Source organism: Drosophila ananassae, chromosome 2L, assembly GCF_017639315.1.
Source record: "Drosophila ananassae strain 14024-0371.13 chromosome 2L, ASM1763931v2, whole genome shotgun sequence".
Taxonomy (NCBI): Eukaryota; Metazoa; Arthropoda; class Insecta; order Diptera; family Drosophilidae; genus Drosophila; species Drosophila ananassae.
Window position 1 is genome coordinate 20422292 of NC_057927.1, and position 23830 is coordinate 20446121.

General features: G+C 44.3%; 1 protein-coding gene across 4 annotated transcripts in view; it reads left to right on the forward strand.

The window, feature by feature from the left end:
• LOC6501535 overlaps positions 1-23830 on the forward strand; it is a 65525-nt gene that overhangs the window by 11257 nt on the left and 30438 nt on the right. For 2 of the 4 annotated variants that reach the window (XM_044714384.1, XM_001955401.3), the window contains exon 2: positions 9187-9262. The gene's annotated coding sequence lies outside the window, so the exon portion shown is untranslated. The remainder of the gene's footprint in view (positions 1-9186; positions 9263-23830) is intronic. The other 2 variants (XM_044714389.1, XM_032455264.1) reach the window with 1 other exon arrangement.

The window sequence follows — 23830 nt, forward strand, 5'->3', positions numbered from 1 at the left end:
ATCTCCGGGGAGTTTTACTGTTTTGGCTGCTTTGATTTCTGTGCGGATTTCGCCTGGCTCTTGCTACTTTTTCTCAACGTTTTTCGCTTGCGAAATCAAATAAAAGATTTCTTTTTTATCGCTCAAGAGCCGTTTGTTGTGTGGTTGTTCGTTTGTTTGGCTCATGTCTGGTTTTTATTTTATGATTATTATAGATTTTTTGCTATTTTTCCTTTTGTATTTTTGAAAATTGCCGTTGCACCAAAGCTGCACACGCAGACATACAAAAGACTTAGGCAACGAACCTGCGGGCGTTGCTTTTTGCCTGGCTAATAAATGATTTATTTTGGCTTGTGTTTGCCGCCGCTGTCAGATGCAATTAGTTGTAGTTTAATTGAAATCGGAACAATCGCCCAAAATGTTTTTCCGACATATAGCAGCGTAGTACGTACCCACTTTGCTCTTCTCTTTTTCGCTTTATACCATTATATATACATATATCTTGGAGCTGATCAGCCAAGGCTGAAGCGGTGTCAGGCTGCATTAATGTGTCGGCCTGGTTTTCTGGTTCAAGTACGTTTCCTTCGCTGACATCGGGCAAATTCCATTTCATGGCCATTTGCATGGAAATCGCCTCTTCGCCGTCGTGGTCGTCGTCTTCCGTTGTCAATAACGATTTCCATCATCATCATCATCAGCTGCTGCCGCAGCATCATCCTGTCCCCGGATTGGATGCGGATTCGGGATCGTGTGTCTGCACCGAAAGTGGAATGCGAACCAGTTTTGTGGCAGCTCAAATCTTCGATCTTCGCCCTCTCTTTCCGTCCTTGCCCCCGGAATGTCCGCCACTTTTCTCCCGAGTGGCGTGCATTTCAGTTTTCGCCAACTAATGAAATACATATATGCAAAAAATCAAACTAAAGACTTTGGCCCGTTATCAGCCGGCTGTCATGGAGTTTCCCCACCCGTCGCCTCCAAGAAACGAAGAGAAAAAAAATAAATGAAAACCAAATGCCACATGCCTTTGTTTATATTGTCAGCAGCATCAGAAGCAACATCAACGGAACGGAACGGTTTTCAGGCTTTTGTCCCCAAAAATCGATGCATAATTTATGAGCTCTCCAAGCTGCGAGTTCCGAGCTGTGCGCTCTAAACTCGGAGGGTTGCATCGCTTTATTATGCTAATGTCTGCGGTGGTAATTTGTTCATTCCGTTTCTGGCCAACTGGGCTTAGTGTCATAATTAAGCGGCTAATTGATTTGTTGCAGGCGTTTGTTCAATGCTGTTATTATTCCGTTTTATGAATTGATTGGTGATTAGTGATTAGCCAAGGCTCGCAAAGGTGCCAACAGCTTCATCAATCAATTAGCTACAGCTACGGCCGAGATATATTTCTGCGATTGCGTTGCCAAAACTAAAGGTGGAATAAAAGCAACGCCCTGGTCGGCCTAAACTGCGAATGCAATCGCAATCGCCATGAATTTGGCAATAGCTAGACAGCCAAAAAGAAATAGCAACGGAAATGCCATAAACCATATAAAAGAGAGCAATGATTAGAGACTGTGACTCGGAGTTGGAGTTGCGCTACACTATGAGAAATAGTTTTTAATAATTATTATTTCACTATCTTCATGATTGGGTCCTTGCAACGGGTTATCTTTTTATTTTTGGTGGGTAACTAATGGAATTACTCATAGGATTCTGCGCAATGCAATCTAGAGACTTATTTAGACTTTGTGGCATTTATATTTCTGTAAGTGCAGTCTCCGAGTCTTGACCACGTCGTCGTGTCTGGCTAACTTGGCCTGTTGCGACTTGTGAGTGGAGCACATGCCCCCGCGAGAGGTCGTCCAGCCACAGATCCGGCTTGCCTGTGGATTTGGCTTTGGATTTGGCCCAGACTTCGCGACTGTGACTGGGCGATGCTTGTTACAAATATTTTAAAGCGCTTAATAATATGCAGTTTATTATTGTTATTGGCATCGTTGCGGCACATAAAACATGCAATTGGCATTATTAACGCCATCGGCTTGGGTCGTTTAACTTTTCCAGAGAACCGAAATCAGTTGTTTTGGGCGTGTGTGGGAATGCAACAAATGACGCTGATTGATTATGCTCGTTGACCATTTGGCCGGCATACTAGCGGACATGTACATATGTCCCAAACACAAACCCAACCCAAACTCTGTTCACACCTGGCCAGGGCATTAATAAACATTGAAATTAACCGCACTCTAATTAACTGCAGTCTATTTGAATATCGATACTCGAGTCGAGTGGGGCGGGGGTCGCATTCGGCACGCAAGCGACATTGATCGAATCAAAGGAAACAAGCCGTTGCTGGCTAATTAAAAGCAAAAGTGTTGCTAATAAATATTTTTATATAATGGCTTAATAAAGTGCGTGATACGGGCGGGAATCGCGATCTGCTCTAGCGGAACGCTCGTTGAATAATAATAAAGCTTATGGCTCTCTGCTCTAAACACGATTATGAATGCGAATAGGATTTGAGACTGAGACTGGGTCTGAGGTACATTAGTCTAATGAGCTGGCCGAAAAGATTTGCATGACTTGCCGAAAACGTATATATAAACCATTTTTTTTTTCGTATCTCGCCTGCACTTAAGCTCGCGAGGTGTTGGCTAATTTCTCAACTCCCCCTAGATGTGGGCGTTTTGTGGTGTAAACTAGAGTACATTTGGCTTAAACTAACAAGAAAATATAAATTTGATGAATATTTTCGCAAAATTGCTTAAATCATATACAATTTTGGCAGGGGCCATAAATTACTTCAGTAAACTGTAAATTAAATTAAAATTTTAAAACAGCAACCTGTTCTACAAATCTCTACTGGCAGCTGGCAGTTGCCAGAAAAATTATCTCTTATTTGAGGATTGGGCAATTGAAATAAATGACACAATCAAACCATTCAATGAATCCGTATCGAAAGCAATTTTAATTTCGAAACACAGCTTCGTGCTTTTATCTCTGGCTTTATCCATTTTTGAGTGCATCTCGTGGTGTGAGAGATGCAATATTTTAGCACTGCCAGCTGATGACTGATTTCGATTTCCGTATTGCCAAATTGTTGGCGTTTGAACTAAGCCGCCGCCACAGCCGCCATGGCCACCGCCACCGCCACCGACGCGACGCTAACTGCGTGCAACTTCGGCGGCAACGCGGCGTATGCGCATTTTTAATTGCTCCAACATGTTGCAGCGTCAGCTAAAGATTGGCAGCGTTAGCTTTATGTTTTTGTAATTTTTCTTATGGCATTTTTTTTTGAAGCCAATCTACCGCTCTGTCAAAGTGCTTGCGGCGCGGCAAATTAAAATTGACATTTGAACAGCCCCAGCCGGCGACTTCGCCGCCAAGTGGCGCGTTAATTTTAAATGGCTCACCATTTTTGGACCGTCAGGCGTTTACTTTTTTCATTTTTTTCGCACACTTTATGAATTATCAATATGGAGCCGCCGCCCCGCGGATGACACAAAATGTGAACTGTTGCTGGTCAACCGCCGCTTTTGGGCTTTCTGTTCGGCTTTGTTTCAACGCAGGAAATAGTTTCAACTCCGGCCGCTCCATATAAGGTCTAAGTATTTGCCAAATCACACGCCACACAGTCGGCCAGTCAGCCCCCAAAGACAATGCCGTCGTCCAGTTCGGTAGAGAGCGGCACTGAGAGAAATTGATAGAGCTATAAGTGAGTTGAAAGCTTTAAATCGGTTAGCATCAGACAGGGCTTTATTTAATAATTCTTTTTAATGGGTCCAATGTGTTAATGTATCTCATTGAATGTTTCTCTCTGTGCATTTGCGGCATCAGGTGGTGCTTAAAGGGGGCAGGGTAGCGAAGGCTAGAGCCAGAGCTAGACTTGTGGCTGGCTGTGGTCACGATTTTAACATTTTTGAGCATGCGCAGTGCGCACCCCAAAATTTTGCAGCGTTTGCCCATTAATTTTCATTGAAAACGTTTTCATATTTTGCCACAGTTTTCTCGTTGCTGCCCTGACCGAAGTGAGTAGTTATTGTTGTTGCCACATTTTCGTATAGCACAATATTTTCATTGTAGTGTTTTTGGCATATATTTATGTGCCGTAAAAAATGCGATCAAGATTGTAGCCAGGCACCAGGTACCAGGACCAGGGGTACCAGGTCCAACCCAAGCCAGGCGGACTCGATTTTGGCCGAAGACCCAGTACACGACCAGAAGTACTGCCCACATGTACACTGTATATTGTTGTTCAACTTTGCACTTCAATTGCGGCCCGTAGTTTTTGGGGGCGCTGGTGCAAATTAATGGATTCATTCAGCGGTTTGGCAGCCGCCCCACAGCACCACACCGAACCGCCACGAACCGCAGCGAAGTTCAATGTTTATGTTAACAACTTGGCACCTCTACTAGCCGGGCTTATGGGGGCAGAAAGCGGGGCAAGCGGATGGTTCCTCTTTTAATTGAATTTCTTGTTTAATTTATCAATTAGAGTGTGGCCTTTGTTAATTAAAGCCTCGCAGCCACACACAGGCCGCCTTAAATGCTGGCCAAATTAGCGGCCAACTAACGTGGCCATTATATGGGACGCAGCCAGGAAACAAAGAAACCACAAATTGACCCACCGACCGTCCCGCCGTCATTGTCTCTCGGATTTTATTCTCCTATTTTTTATTTTGGGGTGTGGAGCAGGGCGAGTCCCTGGCTCTGCTAAAAAACAAATGCTAATTATATAGCTACCGAGTATGTTTCTTTAGTACGAAGCTCTCTTATTGATTCTCGACTGCTGGGCAAGGTTATGATTTCGCTTCAGTGTCTCTCTTTCCGAGTTCCTCCTTGGAACTTGGATCTGCAGCAGCAGCAGCTTTAGCTTCAGCTCTACTGAGCTCCCTCAGCCACGCCCATTTAATTGCCACCTAGCATTTAAGTTAACTAACTGTTCATAAATAGTTATGGCATACACGGTCAGCCGGGCTAAAAAACCCAGTTCAGTGCTGGGCTGCGCCCACAAAACTCAGCCAAAGTGCTAGCTGGCTGCAGTCATTGCAGGCCAACAGTCCGCGGCCTGGGACTGGGACAAGACTAAATATTTTTTTATATTTTTTACTCCAAGTTTTGCCATTGTTAGCGCAACAAATTTATTTTCCCACTCTTGACTGGAGCTTTGTTTTTAGTGCCCCTCAGCTGGCGCTGCTATTGGTACTGCTGCTGTTGGTGCTGCTGCTGCCATTGCTTAAACAAAAATTAGTTAATTTAGCGCATTTTGCCGGATTTTAGCACTGCTGCCAATTTGATTTGCAGTCCAATTTCTGATTGCTTTATTAACCGTTAATTCGTAGTGCCAGCCATGTCCTTGATCAGCCAAAGCATGGCTTCCGCACTCTAAAGCCTGGAATTATATCATTATTTTTTGGATAATTGCGAGAGTGACTTGGAAAGATACAAAGGTTTTAGATTTTTATATTCAATAGGACTTCTGCATAGAATTCAACAGATAAATAATTTTAGTGCTTACGAATAAAAATATCAATAGAGTCTTAATTAAAAGTTTCTTTCAACTAAATCAGAAACATAATATCAGTATTTTATTGTTTTTTTATGACCTTTGTATGACTTTCTATAAGAAACTTTTTTTCATTTATTTGTTAGACTTCCTTTTTCTATGAAAATGATGAACCGTTCCGGTTCCCATTGTCACCTTTATTTTGTCCCTAATTGAATTATGCGTCTGGGCTTTGAGATTGGTCCAGCCCGGGCTTTCCCACCTTCATAAATTTCCCATATATGCAAAGCAGAGCAAATAGGGCCTAGCTCTTGAGGCTGGATCCCAGGCTCCCAGGCATAAATCACCCGGTCTCAAAGGAGACCCCACACACAATTGAACCCCACACAAATGCTCGTGAGGCGGCGTTTCCATTCATGCGTGGCCCGTTCGGATCTGCCCCAACATTTGGAGGTGTCGTTTATGCAAATACGCCACAAAATGATGGAAAAAAATAGTGAGCACGCCCAACATGTCGCAGTGGATGTCAGAGGGCGTTCATAGTGGGGCCTAATTGCCAGCGATCACAGCCAGATCCCATTGTGATGCAGAAATCGAGAAATCGGGCTAAATGCAGTTTTGAGAACTCTGGCCATGTAGAGTCGAGCATTTGCATAAATTAAGCCACTTGAAGCCCCCTGCTGACGGCCGTGTTGATGTGGATATCGATGCCATGTGTCAATCAGCGGCGCATGCAAATCAATCAGACGATGGACAAGTTATTCGTCATACACCTGACAGTTAGCCACAATTTATGAGCCAGCAGCAGGCCACTTAGCCAGATAAAACCACAATAACAATGACAATGGCAATAACAAGCGAGACATGCACAAAAAATGTTTGGATACGCGAGTCTGCGTCTGCATTGCTTTTGATGCGTCGTCGCTGTGGGAATCCTAAAAAGATGCGTTAATCACATTTATTTATATCTATTTATGGGCACTCAGTGCCTAGTTGGCCCTCCAAAGCTTCAGAAAACAGTATTAGGAAGAAACATCTCCGCCATCATCGGCACAACAAAAAGTGAATGGTTTTTATGCTGAGCCATACATCAGAGTCTCGTCGACTTGTACCATCCCATACAATTATGACTTTACACTTTGTGCCACCTTTTGGGTGGTTTATGATCCGGCGGTCAAAGTTTTATGGCCCATCGTTTAGCCCCGGCTAATGGCTGTTAGATTTGAAAAAGTGTTGACACTTTACTTACGGCCCTCTTCTATAAGCCAAAATATCAATAAAGGCTCGTAAAACTTAAGCCCCTAATGCCCCACTAAAAAAAATTGAATAAAAAAGGCAGAAAGGTAGAAAAGAAGTTGCCAAAAAGCTGAAAGATCTGGGCCTTGGCGTTTCCGCTTCCCATCTTAAGGAATCTCGGAGCTGGCATCTTGTTAATGCTGTGCGAAGAGGTCCCACAATAGGACCCCATTCAGATCGTGAATCGCCTTAGGTATTGTCTAGGGATTAGGCATTAGCTGAGACTTGTTCTCGGCTTGTTCGTCAAAGATCTGCATAAGTTCATTATAACACTATTTGAGTGGGCTCGGGGAGAAATCGTGAATGAATTCGAGCAAACAGAAGTCATGAATGAAAAAGCTGCAGAAGGGTCTTGTCCATATTTGATAGCTTTTTTTATCACTTTTACTATCTGGCTAGGTGCCTTAAGATTCATTCACAAGACCAGACAGATTTCTCTCTATTGAGATGGAAAGCTCTGATAGGAAACGAATATAGTGTTCAGTTCAATGTACCCACTTGCCAACTCGGCTGCCGCACATTTCAAAGACAGGGACCCAACCCATTGGGCAACCCATAAGGAAAATGGTAGAAAAAAACCGAAACCGAAACCATTTTGGCAATTTGGAGCAGAGCAAGCTGCAAGAAATGTTGAAATACTTAACAAAATCCACAAGTAACGACAACAATAAAAAATAAACGAACGTTTTTATAGCTTTTCAATTGATTTTAAAGTTTTTGGCGTGCAGAGCAATAAATAAAACTGCGTACGGCGTATTATACAATAATAAATCTCCCAGACCCAGTCGCAGTATCTGAATCTGCAGCAGTGTGTCGCAGATACTTCTATATGTGTGTGTGTGTTTTTAGTGTTTCTGCAGGTATTCACAAAAAAAGTGGGCGTGCTGCGTGTTTCGTTGTTGGCAGCGCACTTTGCACATTAAAATGCCGCGCATGCGTGCCAAAGTGTTGCAACGTCAGTCACCATTGCCGCCATACCCCTGGCCACCACTGCTGATGCAGCAGGATGTCGGGAGATCGTTCAGATTCGGATCATGTTGAGCAATATCCCAAAAACACTTCTGACCTGCCTGCCTGCCCCACCGACCTGCCTCCTTGGGCGCGGAAGCCTCGCCGGCGTTCGTAATTAATGCTGCACTTTTATTCATAATAAATTCACTTTAAATGCATGTTTTCTCGCACATTAAAAGCGCATAAATTAAAAATCAACACCCAAATGCGTCAACAGGCGTCTCGCAAGCTGCGTGTGGCAGAGTCTCAATGGGGCAAGGGGGCCAGCTCGGACGCGGCCACGGCCAAGGCTGCCTCATCACTCATACGCAATGAAGACATTTATATGGCAAAAACCATTTAGCGCCAGCAAAGTTGTCGCTGTTGCTTCCTTTTGGCGCCACCAGTAGCGAATCAGTTAGACAGGGGTGTGGCCGGAGGGGATCTGATGTATTTAACTGTCTTTTAATGGGGGCACCCCATAAAATTAAATGAAATTAATTGAGTAAGAGGATCGAGAGGGATAGGATGGAGTCCACAAGGTTTAAATTCTATACCCTAAGAAAGTGAGTCTTGAATATTTATAAAAATATTTAAACATTAATCATTTATTATGCAACTTTAAAGTAATGACCCAGTTTTATGTCGCATTATCTTTGTGTGGCAACTGAGTGATCCACTGTTGTTGCACATCCCCCTTCGGAACGCCGCTGCCCTGGGCTGCTCACGCACTTGCCAGTCGGCCAGTTTGCTAGTCGGCCAGTTAGCCAGCCAGGCGCTTATCTGGGGGACTTGGCTTTTTCTAGCCGCCACAACACACGCAATGGGCGTTGCCAGGCACCTGTTGCACCAGCAACATTTGCTCTTGTCGCCCGTTGAAATCAGAGCAAGGCAAGACCCGCACACACATACACCCCACAAACTACAAACTAAACACCACACATGGAGTTGTGTCTGTGCAGGTTGCAACTTGGAAGTTGGCCTGATGACAGCGAGCTGTGTGCGTTGGCTTCGCCAGTGGAACATGTTAATTCGAGCGTTGCATAAAGCGGAGAAGACGGAGACAGCATCCGAGACAGAGGCGGCCGTTACATGGCAAACCGTTGCAGATCTGGCTGGAAGCTGCTCCTTATTTTATGTAATTGGCAACTAAACACTTTCAGCCACATACTCCGGTCCTCCCCGCCTCCTTTAGCTGATCCACCCATATAAAAATGTGCTGCTGCGTCGTTTATGTCTAATTAAAATTGCTCTGCGTGCCGGGCGTGCCAAACGCTAAAACGCTAAACTAAACGGAGCTAAATGTGGCGCTGTTTTCTGTTTTTTGTCTCCGCCATGGCAGTCAAGTGTGTGTACTTATATGTTAAGTGTGCTGATTTGTATTAATTATAACGCTTTAATGTTTCTTCGCTTGAAACTATTTGCAGTGCACTGAGCTGGCATTTCCTCCTGCGATCGCACATTCTTCCTGCTCCGCCGCCGCACGGGGGGCAGCCAAAGTAAGTAAGTCAATAAATCTATGCAAAACTTATTATAAATCATATGACAATTTGCGAGGGGGTATTTTAATTACCTGTTTTTGCCACCACTAAGCCTGAATATGCCATTCGAAGGGGCTTTTCAGTAGTCAGTGGCTGTTGTTGGTGTTGCGGTTGCTGCTATCTTAATAAGCCGCCTTAATTTGGCTTAATTTGCGGGCGGACACAGGGTCGTATGAGTAACATTTAATTGCATGCCAAAAGCAGCCAAAGCCGAGGCGAAACAAAGGCAGCACCACTTGCAAGAATTTCAGCTGGAATTGCTCATTACGAACGGGCCATTCCTCGGAAATAGCTCCAGTAACAGTCCGGCAATAACAACAACAGTACAGTAGCCGCAATAACAATAACAATAATAATAATTAAAAACCGATTTTTTCTTCTTTTCGTTCGTTTGTTGGCAGTATGACTGGGCCATAAAACAACAAGAAACTGGGCTATAAACCCAGTGGCACTCATGTGGTATGTGGTGCTTTTAGTTTATAAATTTGCTTAGTCAAGCGGCAATAAACGGCGCCCAAATATACAAAATAAAATAAAAAAAAAACAATAATAAACTGGGCGCAGCCCAATGGCGGGCCAAGGAACCCCAAGCCAAGCAGAAAAATTAAAAAACATATAGATCCGCCAAAAGATTGCGACTAAATATGATTGCAATTAATAATTTAGCAATAAAATTTAGCACCCGACGTCGGAATTATAACAGCCGTGATTAACAATTAAGCTTTGCCACTTAGGCAGATGCCAAAAGCTAAAAAAAATCTAAAAGACAAGAGGTAACAAAAAATTTCTGTCCAAATTTTTTTTTTCGGCCAGCCACATTAGCAACTGCAACAGCAATTGTTGCTGCCATTGCTGTTGCTGCCACTGGAGTTAGGCAACAATTAAGCAATTTTCATAATTACAAACAATGACCAATTTTTTGACACGCTTGCAAAGCGCGCAACATTTTTTTTTTATTTTAACCAGCGGCAAATGCAGCACCAGCAGCAACACCAACAGCAACTGCAACAGCAGCAACAACAGCCACAAGCTGCAAGTGCAAATGCAACTGCAGCGGCGCAAAACGCTGATTTGTGTATGGCTGCCGGTTGATCCATGTAACTTGAAATGTTTCTTGGTGTAAAACTCAATGCATAACGAATCCAATTATTACCGAAAAATCGGCCATAGGGGGTTCTTAAAAAACATAAGTATGCGGAATGATCTGTAAGGCTTTTTCGGAGATCTACTTGCATTACAAGCTAGTTATAATTCTAAAACATACTCAAAGCTTAAGCCAAGAAGCCAATTTTGGCCACCTGACAAGAATCACGTGTCCAGAAACTGCGCCACAGACAATTGTCCAAAGGCTGCCACCGATATGTCGTGCATTATTATCAAGAGTCTAGAGCAGAGGTAGGGGGAATCGAGTTTACAAGTAATTTCTGAACCGATTTATATAATCAGGAGCGACACAAAACGTGGCAACATACACCGAATAATTCGCCGCTTTGGGCAATCTAAAACAATTTGCGTTTTGTTTCTGTTTCTGCCACAGACAAGAAAACATTGCGATCGCCGTGCCTCAGTTTTGTCTTGACATTTTGCGTGCTGGGAAATTGGGCAATCCACTGACCAGGGGGAGACATTTGAGCCGGAGTGTCCCACCCGCAATTAATGCATAATAATTGCAAACGAAAACCGAGTCGAATCGAGCGAAGTCAGCGAATCGGGTTGCAACAAAGTGCGGCAAGTGCGGTGTTGCAAATGTTGCTGTTGCCGGTCTCTAGGGTCTTCTGCGGCTACACGATATAAAACAATAATTGTAACTGTAAAGTGAGCTTAACGTGAGTGCATCAAAGCATAATCTCTCTTGCAACAGAGACACAGATACAGGTAGAGATACAGATACAGGCATAGATATAGATACATATACAGATACAAAGATACGGATACCTAGAGACAGCCGCAGACGGATGGAAACCAAAGCGCAGACTATAAAACAAAACAAAAAAACACCAAGAAATATTCATTGAAAAAAACTAAAGCGGACAGACGAGGAGTCAAGAAACTTGGCTAGTACGTAAAACATACCGCCTTATAATTAGAGCAGAAATTCTGACGTTTCTATTTCAATTTTCCAACAAACGCCACGCAAAACTGCCACGCCAAGTGACGTTTTGATTGAGTGATTGGCAACAAGACGCGGCCAAAAAACTAGCAGAAGAGGGGAAAAGGGGGTCGGGCAGTAAGCAAACCAACCAGGCAGCAAGTGTTTGCCCACTGCGGTTGGATCCGATGGTTGCAAAAATATCTGCATACCAGAGACTCTGGACGACTGGCTATAACTGAATGAAAATCGTTGTGAAAGAAGGTTTCGAGTTACCCTCGACAGCGATCTCTCGTATCTGTCGCACTCCAAATCCGGCACGTAATTCAAGCTCCGGAGAAATTTCCATTGCACAGACATAACAAGAGTATGAGCACCTCGGTCCGATGTCTACTTGATCTACTGGATCAAAAAGCAAAAACCCCTGATCGTGTCCATTTTGTTGCAGCATTTATAATTATCACAAGACAATTTATCCAAAGAGCAGATACAGAAAACAAAAACCATGTTGGGGTTGCGGCCAGCGGCTGCCACACCCACTTTTATGCCATACGAGTTCCAAGTGGTAATGGCACCAATTTGAATACGTAATAAAATCGAATGAGCAGCAAATCGATTAGCGATCTAACGCGCCCATTGTGTGGTCGTATCAGATCTCTTTCTGCCCCGCTTCCCACTCCTAGCGACCCCTCTGATCGAATCCAATCCGATCTACTGGCCATAGTTGCTATCAGACGTGAGCACGAGCTAGACGACGAGACGTTTGTCCGGTCGATCGACTTGCGGATACTGTCCGCAGCTCAATGTGAAGGTCAGTAGGTGGCGGCCAGCAACTGCAAACAATCAATTAGACTAACTGCCTAAAACGGTAAAATCCATATGTGCACACTGCACCAGATACTCGTAATACTCCGGTGCACTCGTAATGCTATGCACCCGGACTGGGCTCTCTGGCTGTCGATCAGGAATATGGGTGTGCACCGGCTTCCACTCATGCATCAAGATCAAGGTGAGACTGCTCTTGACTGGGCATTGAAAAGAGGAAGTTTGTGGGATACATTTTCAGATATTTAATCTCCAGACAAATCTCAGGAAGTTTTCCAGAAACTATAAACTTTTTACCATAGTTTTATCTAACAAAAAATAACCATAAAGTAACTCCAACTCTAAAACTAGTTCGTTGTGTCATTAACAATATAAAGCTAAGTCTTAAAAGCTGTTTTAAAAAGTACTCCCCGAAAATATCTTTCATCGATAATATGCCCAAAATTTTCATTACATTACGTTTAATAGCCATTGGAAAGTAGTTTTGATGGCTGGATTAGTGTCGCCTTAGCTAATGGCTTGTGGTGTAAGCATTCATTGTAGTCGGTAATTGCTTTCTTTAATGCCACTATTTTTGTGGGACAAGGCTTGATCGAGTCAAGTCCCGCCCACACCCACCTGGATCCATCCAGCCCGAGCCCGAGCCCGAGCCCGAGAGCTGTGCTCCAATTTAATTTGGAAGCGTTTTGACAGTTTGCAGTTATTGTTTGATGCGCTGTCCATGTGATGAGTTCATTAAGAGTGCCATAATTGAGCCTTTAATGCTCGAGCTCGACTCATGAATGGGCGTGCGTTTTGACAGTCAGATTGACTGACTGCCTGAATGACTGCCCGGCCGAATGGAGTGACTGACAGCCTGACACTGATGGGCCGAGCATCTGAAGCTGGCTCTGGCCCAGTGAAATTGATACGACGAAAGTAGGCAAGCTGGTAACTAAGCCAACCGCTTTGATGGCAACCACTTCCTGCTTTGCTCGGGAGCTTCAGTTTTAAGTCCCGCTTAAGTGTATTGGGTTTTATGTGCACCCATTTAATTAAAACAAGGGCTTGGTTATCTGGTTACTACCCACCTGGTCAGCCAGTCAGCTGGCCAGTAACCTGGCCTTGATAACGCCCAGCCACCGTCCCGTCCCGTCCCAGAGACCGTCCAGCCCAGCCCAGCTCGACCCAATCTAAGACCCGCTTCCAGGGCGCTCCTTTCGATGAAAATTACGGATATTTGATGCCATTAGCACAAATATTGCCATCTGTAATTGCAGAAACCCTGCCCGTGGCTCGATCATATTGATTTCCATTTCCATCCGAAACTCCGCGCGTGGCAAATCAAATCGAAATGAATCGCAATGAATCGTATCGAATCGAAACGGACCAATTTGAATCGCAGTAAAGTCAATAGCAAGACCAAGAGCCATGATCAGGCCGGACTCTAACTCGCAGACTCGATGAAATAGATCCGCTTTAATATCGGTAATTAGGACCACACCTATGCGATATTCAAAGTGATTTTTATTACAATCGCAGGCAAGCTTCGATTCTGACTTATTTGTATTTTTTATGTTTATGGCAGCTGCCTTTTGGCCGAAACTCGATTAGTTTCAATTTGCTGTTTGTTTGTTTGGATCTTGGTGGTGTGGTTGGCCGTTTTTTTTCATGGGCAAGCTCTTGCATTTGTATAAAGTATTTGCATGCTGTTTTATGGAACCGCCACTTTGACTTCAAAGTCTCTCCGAGCCCGGGGCAGTTGCATATCACACGATAAGCTGACCTTAAACTTGCCAGGCTGCCTTTGTTGTGGCGAATTTAAATACACCAAGCAGCGGTCAACTTCTATGTGCAATTAGTTTTCCTACGTATCTTTTTCTTTTTCTGTATCTCCCTTTATTTTCTCGTGTGTTGAAAGTCGGGGGTTTCATATTTTTTAGATTCCGATTTTGTGGCCGGAGCCGGGCCCGGCATCTAGCCAGTCAGCCACTCAGCCAGCTAGGGAGCAGCAGGTGGTCCTCGACTGCTCCGCCGCCAAAAGCTAATTGTGTTTTTCTCACATTTGCAGTTAGGCACCGTTGGCTCCAACTCCGGGCCATGTGTATCTGTGAGATACTCATATGTGAGCTTAAAACAAACACACAATAAATTGCCTGTGCACAGCAGGCGACCAGGCTTCGGTGGTTGTGTTTGATGGTGGTGCAAGTACTGGTGGTGCAGCGGTTCTACTTCCATTTCATTTTGAATGCTGTAAATTAAGGCAGGTTGCCCCAATGCGATTCCTGCTCACCACTATCCGTTAATGGAGGAAATCGTTAGGATTCAGCTATTAAGTACGTATAATTGCTTGTTAGCGATTGCGAATGCGAATAATATGCTCACTGGCAATCGCAGGTGACTGCAGATGAGAGTGAGAAGACCCAAATTGAATCCAGATCCACAAGGCAGTATCATAATTTTCCATTTTCCCATACAGTGAAAAAATAATTCTTTACTTGGAGAGTATATTTATTGTGTTAATATAAAGCTACTCCTCTCTAAAGCATAAGATTAATAAGCTTTTAAGGTGCAAACAAAAGAGTAAAGAATTCGATTTTATCTGGTTCCTAGTTGGTTAAGACTTTACGTGTACTAATATCAACCATATCCATATCTTAGAGACGATTCTCTGGCACTTGCCTGTCATCGCAGCCATTGCGTTCGGCTCCCAGTGGCTACCTGTGTTTTCTCTCGCTGTCATCGGATCTGTGGCCAGTTATCTCACATTTGTATCCGCTGGCCGGCTATCAAGGCTCGATCGCCTTATGACTACCTGATTTTCGATTCAGCAAATCCCCCCAACCGGTTGCTGCTGTCTGGAGACTCTGGGAGCCAACTCGACGACAACTGGCACAGAGCTCATGCTTCATTAGACGTCACATTTGGCAAACTCCGCAAACGCAAAACGCAAAGTGTGCAAAAAGCCAAAAGCAAAAAGGCCAGAGCCAAAGCGAAAACGAAACGAAAACGAGTCGTCATCTGACAACGAGATCATGAGATGCGAGAATCTCTGCTAGATACGAGATTTTCGCAGATTTTCTCAGCGATTTTCACTGTGCCAACTAATGAAGGCAAAGGCGCAGAAATTAATTTGCAAAATGAAAATACGGTCTTGGAAAAGCTCGCATAAATAAGCAGGCACTTGCAGACAGGTGCGGCAGGTAATGGAAATTGCGAGCTCGGAGGGGGGCGGTGCTGTTGGAAAATTGTAACTCGCTCATGCAGATAAACAGTTAGGAAAGCCACAGCCGAAGGAGCGTTTTTCGAGTGGACGTGCGGACCACATGTGGGCTGAGCGATGCGCTCGAAATGAACTCACTCGGAGTGTCTGCAATTGCATTTGTTCGGACAGGTGGGTGGCGGAGGTGGGGCTGGGGCATAAATACACACTGCCACAAAGTCAGCCTATTTGCTGTATGGTTGCGCCCCTAACACACACTCAAGAATTTTCCATGTTTCGGCTTCCGAGTCTCGGCAAGTCCCTCCAGTCTCCAGTTTCCAGTCTCTCCAGTCGATTGTTTGCCCAGCTCAAGCAACTAACGTTGACTTTGAGCCTGGCTGCTAACCTGACTGAAGCCGTAGTCGGAGGCAAACATCTAAAAGTTAACAGCCAAGAGCGGACAGCGACTGCCGCCAAGCAGTCTGTTGACTGTTTTCAATACCAAATTGGTGGCAGCCAACACATGGGGCTGTTGTCTCGCTCGTATTAGATTTAAATGCCACATTGGCATTGTGCAAACACTTTGAACCAGGTCCAAACAATGCGTCAATACTCAAGGCGTTCTATAAAAAAATATTAAAATTTATTTTGTATTCAGAAGATTTTCAAACAAAAAATATCTAAATATCTGGTTTTTGATGAAAATTATTGGAAAATCTTGTTTAAGGTTCTAGACAAATGAACAAAACACACACCATTCAATTTGTTTTCCGTGTAGGCGATAGATTTTTGTCCAGAGTCAACAGAGTCACAGTCAGCATCGATCCACGAGATAGCCCCTGGCTAATAGTTGGTCACCAGCTGTGGACAGCTGTCCCCCTTCTGGCTTTTGGCCGGTCGGGTTGTCGCTTTGTTTGCCCGCTTGTTATTTGCCGTTTGTCTTTTGGGCCTAAACGGCGTTAATGCGTACAGCAAACACTCGCACAGACCACCGGCAAACTGCTGCCGACCAGGAGCTATATGGCCATATAGCCATAGGAACTGGAGATTGGGGCAGGGGCTCCCGGCTACCGTTAGCCACCGGGCCGGAGGCTTTGCTTTTGCTAATTGGCCAGAAAGCAACAAATAAGCTGAAAAGAGAGTTTTGTGGATATGCGAGATACTGCTTGCCAGAAATTCTCAAGTAATTATGAAAGTTTCACTTTTTGCCAGGCAGCTTTTTTTGTCTTTTGGTTAGACGATGGCATGCGCCATTCCAGCCAGAGGAAATTATGCAAAAAACAAAAAACGCAAAGGCAAAAAGCTAAACGCGAAATTTTTCAACTGCTTGCCATTTTTGGCCATGGCAAATTGTTTGCCCAGTTGTTGGTAGTTGGTTGCTAGCCGCTACTGTTACTGCTAAGGCGATGGCTTCAAAAGTTGTAAATTAATAGGCGAAAATACGTGAAATCGCAACAAAAATACAGAGACAAATACAAACAATAACAGAGACACTAAGCCACAGTCACACATGCGCACTTGGCCAATGGGTGAACGCCCATTGCGGGTCTTTCAATCAAATGGCCGAAAATGGCTTCTATAAATTGCGGCCCATGCATTAAATGTGACTATTTTCAGCCTTTTTGTGTGTTTCGGGCTGGCAGCAGGGGCTGCGGCACTTACCAAACAATAAACATTCATTTTACTATGCAGCTGACAGAGATTTGTTGCAACAGCAAGCTGCTGTCAATTGCCAATTGAAATTTATGCAGCCAGCACCCCGAATCCCGCATCCAGCTTCGCATTTCTGCCCAATCTGCCCGAGAACATTTTCGACTGGGTGTGACGACAGCAGCGACACTTGAGTCAATTTTAATTATGTGTACTCGCAGGCCGGCAAATAATGACGTCGGGGGTTGCCCAAAAATGGCACAGACAACATGGCCATAGCACCGGTCCACTCGACTGTTTTTTTAGCCATGCGGCAGCTCAGTCCTCCTGTCTGTCTATCGTTGTCAAATAGCCTTAAGAGTCTGCAGCTGGAGAGGCAAAAAATCAACTCTTGGCCAGGAAGCACTTTGAATGGCTTGAGGGGTTTGTCATAGCTTTAAATAATGTTTCCTTTTAAGATGCTTTCCATATAATATTAATCCCCAATCTTAACTCCTGCTTGGCTTTAATATTTATAAGCCAAAAGTAAAATAAAGTCAGGCTATGATCCGGCAGATTAAAATCCATTCATTGTTTGTTTTCCATCGCACTTGTTTAGCATGTAGACCTCGCCCATCACAACCACCAAAAAGCGAAATACCACCGGCTGCACCAGCACCACCGGCACCACCACACGCCCACGAGGCGTCGAAATGGGCACGGCTGCCATTTTTTGGTGGGTGTTGTGCTCTCAACACTTTCGCCAGTCGATTCCGATGTCAATTGGCTCTTTGGCAGGCTGCGCCGCAAATTGCATTGATTTGTGTGGGAATGCGGCGTTAATTTGATTTGATTAATCAAAGTGCATGCACTGATTTCACCCATGAGACGCCGTCGAAGGTGCAAAGCCAAGACGTGTGCCGCCGGGTCGTGTGTTTTCTGTTCCTTACGTTTTCTTCTTTTTTTGAGTGTTTTTTTCGGCTTTTATGTATATGGCCAATAATTCACTCAGTCGGCCTAACGGTTTATTAGCATAAATAAAAATAAAATTGATATGTTTGAACTATTTCCTGCAGCAATGCGCGCTACAATTTTCGTACATGACAACCAACAACCATCGACCAACGACCAACGAGCAACTAGCAACCAGCAACTAGCAACAAGAACAACCAGCAACCTGCAGCCAGGTTTTAGTGGCTGCCACAGATTGAGCCCCGATCCCAAACAAGCTGAAACTTAGCGGACGGACTTGGAGTCAGACTTAAAGTTAGACTCGGCAACTGCCACTGCGGAATTGGTAGCCGCTCCAACAAAATGTTGCGATGCCAGGCGACTCATGCAAATGGGGTTAGGGTAGGGTAGGGGCCCAGGCAAAGATACAGATACACCGTCGTATCTAATGGTTATATAAATTTGGCACTTCATGTAGTCCACAGGCCGGGGCTGGCTGTTAGCCATAGACGTTGTTGTTTAAGCGCTTGTTTAGGCCGCGAACATTGCCTTGATTTGAAACAATATCGACGGGGGAAGACAAACGACAGGAAAAGGCTGGGTTCACTTGTAGATTCAGCCGAAGATTGAACTGGCTGGTGTAGCTTGTAGCCAGAATGAGTGTATTATGTAATTACTTCTGTTCCCCAAAGTGATAAGCTGTAAATCCGGGATGGGTATTCGAAATGGGACTTTCAGGAAACAGATGCAAGCTGTGGGACTTTATGGCTGGTGTTCTAAACATTTTAAGAGGCCACAACCCATTGCATTACATCACGTCTATGCCACGCCTCTCCCGGCCACTATGATGCCTTGCCAATCGAGTCTGTTGCGTTCGGTTTTGGCCTCCCCACCTGTACCGAGTGACATGTTAATTTTTACAGGCCCAGAGCCAGAGCGAGATGGCCGAAACACGCAACTGACACGCAGGTAGACCAGTCACTCAGCTACTCACTGGCCACGCCTCCAGCGCCGAACTATCCAAATCATTGGCTCTGTTCGATAAAGTTATCATTTATGCAAATTTCCCTGACAACTTTGACAAAATCGAAACAAGCAGTTTGAGAGGCGGTATCTGAATTTTTTCGGCTAGACAGCAGAAATTTTATTAGGTGTTCAGCCAACAAAGCTTGGCCCAAACGCTAATAACTCTCTAGGAGGAGCTCCGGCTAATCATATGGCCAGCGTGTCTGTGTGTGGCCCGGCCAAAAGCGTCTAATATGCAGTTAACCCACAAATGCCAGCCCAAAGAAAAACGGCTAAGACAACACCGGCTATTATTAAAAATAAAATGATTATAAAACCAACAACGGCCAAGAGCCGGCGGACAATGAGGCTCGGCGCGGGCCAAAAGCTACGCAAGCCGTAATTGATGACGAAGAAAAGAGATCGATCATATTGTGCGAGCGCATATCAATCACGACCACGACAAAATGTAAACACACACACACAGTATACACTGGATACTGAATACTGGACATTGTGGTCTGTGCCAGGCCTACCTGGCGAATGCGTAACGTGTGGCATTTGCGGCTGCTACCTGACCACGAATGGCAAATGTTTAACCCGGCTAACCGTGCGTATGAGTAATGTTCAAGTGCAAAACACAATGAGCCGAGGAAGAAAACCGAAATACTCGAACCACACACCACACCGATATAGATAGATAGAAATATGTGTAATAAGGCCCCGGCATTCCATTGAAACGAGTTTCATATTAATTGGCCTTTTCATAGCTGAATATTTTTGATTCGGTTTCTTTTGGCTTTTTGGCCTTATGCGGGTTCAATGGTTTGTTCTACTTTCTGGGCCACCCCGCCCGCCATCCACAATGCTGGATTACAAGGCGAAATCCGCGATCTATATGGTGCTGCTCCTCTTTTGAATCATTCAAATCGCCCGAAATCGCCCCGAGGCGAGTACCGAAGAAGCAAAAAAGACCTGGCTCGCCATGGACCCAAGCGCTCTTGGACCCAATTTCTTTTGGGCCGGCACTTTTTATTTGCTTTTGACCATTTCTTCATTGTTTGTTTTGATTAATTTTTTTTGCTAGCCCCGCGCACCGGCCGTGTTGTTGCATTTGTTTAAGTGGAGCAGAAAAGATTTGGCTGGCAACTCGATGCTTCCGTTGCTAAACGATTCGAATTAAGATTCCCTTGCCACAACGCCGAACAACGAACACGGCGCTTCTGAATGAATGAAATCTCGAAATGGAATGTGCTGTCCAGCGGAAATGAGCTGTTCTCCATGGTCAGCTTTCTTTTGGGTGTGTTGTCTCTGGTATTGAATGATTACCAGCTATTGGCGAAATAAAATGATTCGGCTTAGGCGATTTCCCTTTTGCCGCCGTAGCTTCGGGTATCCTCTAGATACATTTATTGCTTAATTAAGCAGAAACATTTTACACTCGTAATTAAGGCTGGTTTTTTTTTTAACAGGGTCAGCCAAATATTCCAAATAAGTTGAACAAATGTCAGGCCAAAACAACGCTTTAATACGAAATAAATAAAAACACTCGAGAATCTTTGTTCAATAAATCTTTATTTATACGGACAGGCCTGGAAAAACACTTGTTGCTGTTTTTGTTGTCGAACGTCGAACGTCGACCATCGACCGTCGACTGTCGACTGTCTTGTTGGCTCATTTGACCTTTATTTCATAGAAAAAAGCGGCGATGTCTGCATTTGCCGGCAAATGCAATTGCGGGAGAGAGCAAAGAACCAGTTGGCCATTGATCATCCTCCCCGCCACCCCACGCTACCAACAATGTTGCCCAGAGCCAAGACCATTGATTCCAACACCAGCACACACAGTTGGCCTTGTTGTAGTTGTCGGCCAAGCTGGGTGGGAATGGGTGGCCCGGGACTATACCCTGTAACGGAAAGAGTTAAGAAACTTTTTCAATTAAATTTATATTTAAAGAATTTGAATCATGTTGGAAATATTCAGTTTGGAAACCAGTTTTTGCCAATTAGATGAAGCACTTAAAACTTAAATATGCTGCATAAAATCTTATATAGACTAAGGCTAATGGAACTATAATATTCAATGCCAATTTTTGCTTATGATTTATATTATTTTTATTGTCTTTCTTAGTTTTCCATTAGGCCACATATACCCTGGATTAATGGCCGGCTAAAGAAAAAGCCGTTAAAGTCATTTCGCATCATTAGTATGATATGTGCGATGGTATGGGTGTTGATTTCTGACTCCAGCGACTGTGTGTGCGCCTCTGAGTGTTGCCGACTGTGAGAATTACTAAATGCGCATGTAAATACAAGTGCCGCCGGGGGGCGGAGTGGAGCGTAGAAGTGCAGATGCTGCCGTGAGCTGGCACACGGATATATATTCCGAGGCATTTAATATCCACCTTGACTTTGATAGGCTATAATCGTTATATCTGCGAATGAGTGTAAGTGTATGCGTGGCCGTGCCCAAGTGTACGTCTGTCCGCCTGTGCCCGTAAATTAGCCGCAGTTAGTGACCCGGTGCGGCTGCAATGGCATATTTCATGCGCTAAATGCATCATTAGGTGGCTTGATTTACGGCACACGTGTGCTTGGGAAGGGGAAATGTACGGCGATCTGGGGATTGGGAAGAGGAGGATATATAGTATATATCCGCCGGCTATGTTTTGATAACCAAATGCTTATTGGCCGGGCCATTTAATTAAAATTGAAAAAATTTTTTTATGCCATCAGCCGCATGGCCAAGTGCGGCAAACAATTTAATTAAAAAATTTCGTTTGATTTTTCCCCAGCATGAAAATGGTCAGCCAATCTGCGGCAGCTTCAATTCCACTGGCAGTGGCAGTTGCTGCCATTTGGGTTGCGATTTTGGCCACAAGCGGTCGGCCGTTTATAGAGTTTTTGGTCAAAACGAGATCGCAGCAAGTGGCACGCAATGTTGCAGTTGCAGTTTGAGTCGATGCTGCGGCTGCCGCTGCTGCTGCGGTGGCAGTTGCCAGGTTGCAGGAGCCAACTGATGCGTATCGAGCGGCATTTTAAATGAAGCGATTAAAATCGAACGCCTGCACAGTTACACATTTGGCCCCCGGGCACCTGCCACTACCCCCACTACCCCACCACCCCACCACCCCACCATCCGCCAGATAGTGTGTATCTTTTAATTCAATCAATTTTTCTCACAGCTACCCGTTGGCATGCGAGCATCGATCATGTAAATTGAAATTGAGTTACATGACCAACATGACATCATTCGGGAATTTGCAATTTTCTCCAAACTTTGGTAATGGAGCACTTCCCCCAAACCATCTCATTTAATGTTACACAAAAAGAAATGGGGTTGCAATTTTTTAATCATTTTTAGATATTCAATATAAGTCTAGCAAAACTTTCATAATTTTTTCGCGTGCACTACTCTACTGGGTAGCGTGTGGGTTCATTAGAATAAGCAAACATTGGGGGTCTGGACAAAGTATCGAATCGTATAGCGGTCAACGAGCGAGTGCGTGTGGAACACCCACAGTTGGATAAACATTGACGCGGAGCAATTAGAGCCCCGAGACAAGCTGGCAAGTGGAAGAGATTTCGTCCGAGAGCTATCTCGCCGGGGTTACCTTACAAATGTACGAGTATCTGCGTTATTTATGCGCCTGTTTGCCTTCTCAGGCACCCAAAACAAACACACAGACATCGATGGACGATTGTCATTGATTTATGCCACTAATTGTTATTCATCGCACCGTAGGTGGGCCTCCATATATACGCTTATGTATATAAACGTACGTACCACCGATCCAAGCCACCCCAGCTCCAATTTGATTTGGGAGCTGTTCTATATCGCGTGCTAATGTCGCATAAATCAGACGCCGGCCAAGACTGGCAGCCAAAAAACTACATCACCTAATGATTTGTTTTGGGGCCCTGACAATGGGCTACCAAAAACGGCCTTAGGTTACAGCATCGCCATCAGATCTCCGACTTTTCCCCACTCTCGAACCTAACCCCACCTCCCAGTCTCCCAAATAAAAAATCGTTGTAGTTCGTTTCGTTTAATGATCGCCTACGCAAAATGTGGTGCCTCAGATTTGTCTTATGTCAGCATAAATTTGTCTTAATTGATTTTAAATTCGGGCATTCTCGTTGTTGTTTCAAGATTTTATGGCCGCCTGCAGGCCAAATTTGAATCTCTAGAAATGAGCTCGACTATGGCAGCACAACAGCAAGAAGCATTTAAGCTCAAACAAGAAATTATATTTTTCCGCTTTTAGGCTCTTGCATAGCTAATGGCTGGCCAAAACTAGTCCGTTGTTTGGCTTTTGATTGAGCATGAATATGTATGCTCAGATAGCTAATTCAATTAACGAGCCTTAACGACTTTATCTGAGTTATTTGGAAAATCGGCCACCAAGTAGGAACCAGCAAAACGGAAAGGGCATACTGCCCTTAAATGTCACAGTGATTGATACATTTGCACTTGGCTGATTTACGTTGGAGGCACATCCAGCCAAGGGAAAAAATATCCGAAAGTTTCCATTATAATTTCTTTCTAATAAGCCATCAGTCCGTATCTTTTCACTCTTTGAGATCTCTCAGATGGCAGTCCAAAGACCTGATATGATAGAGTTACCAATGGGCCAACACCTGCTGTGCAGGAAAATTAGTTTGTTGGTTATCTTTGTGGGATGCCAATCAAAATAAACATATGTAAATAACCTCTAGTTTATTTGAGCGCATAAATATGGTGATATATGTAATTTACATTTATTTATTGGAATGACGTAGTCAGATCGAGTGTGGACACATTTAAGGCAGCAAATTATCAAAACGAAATTGCACCATAAATAAGCCAGT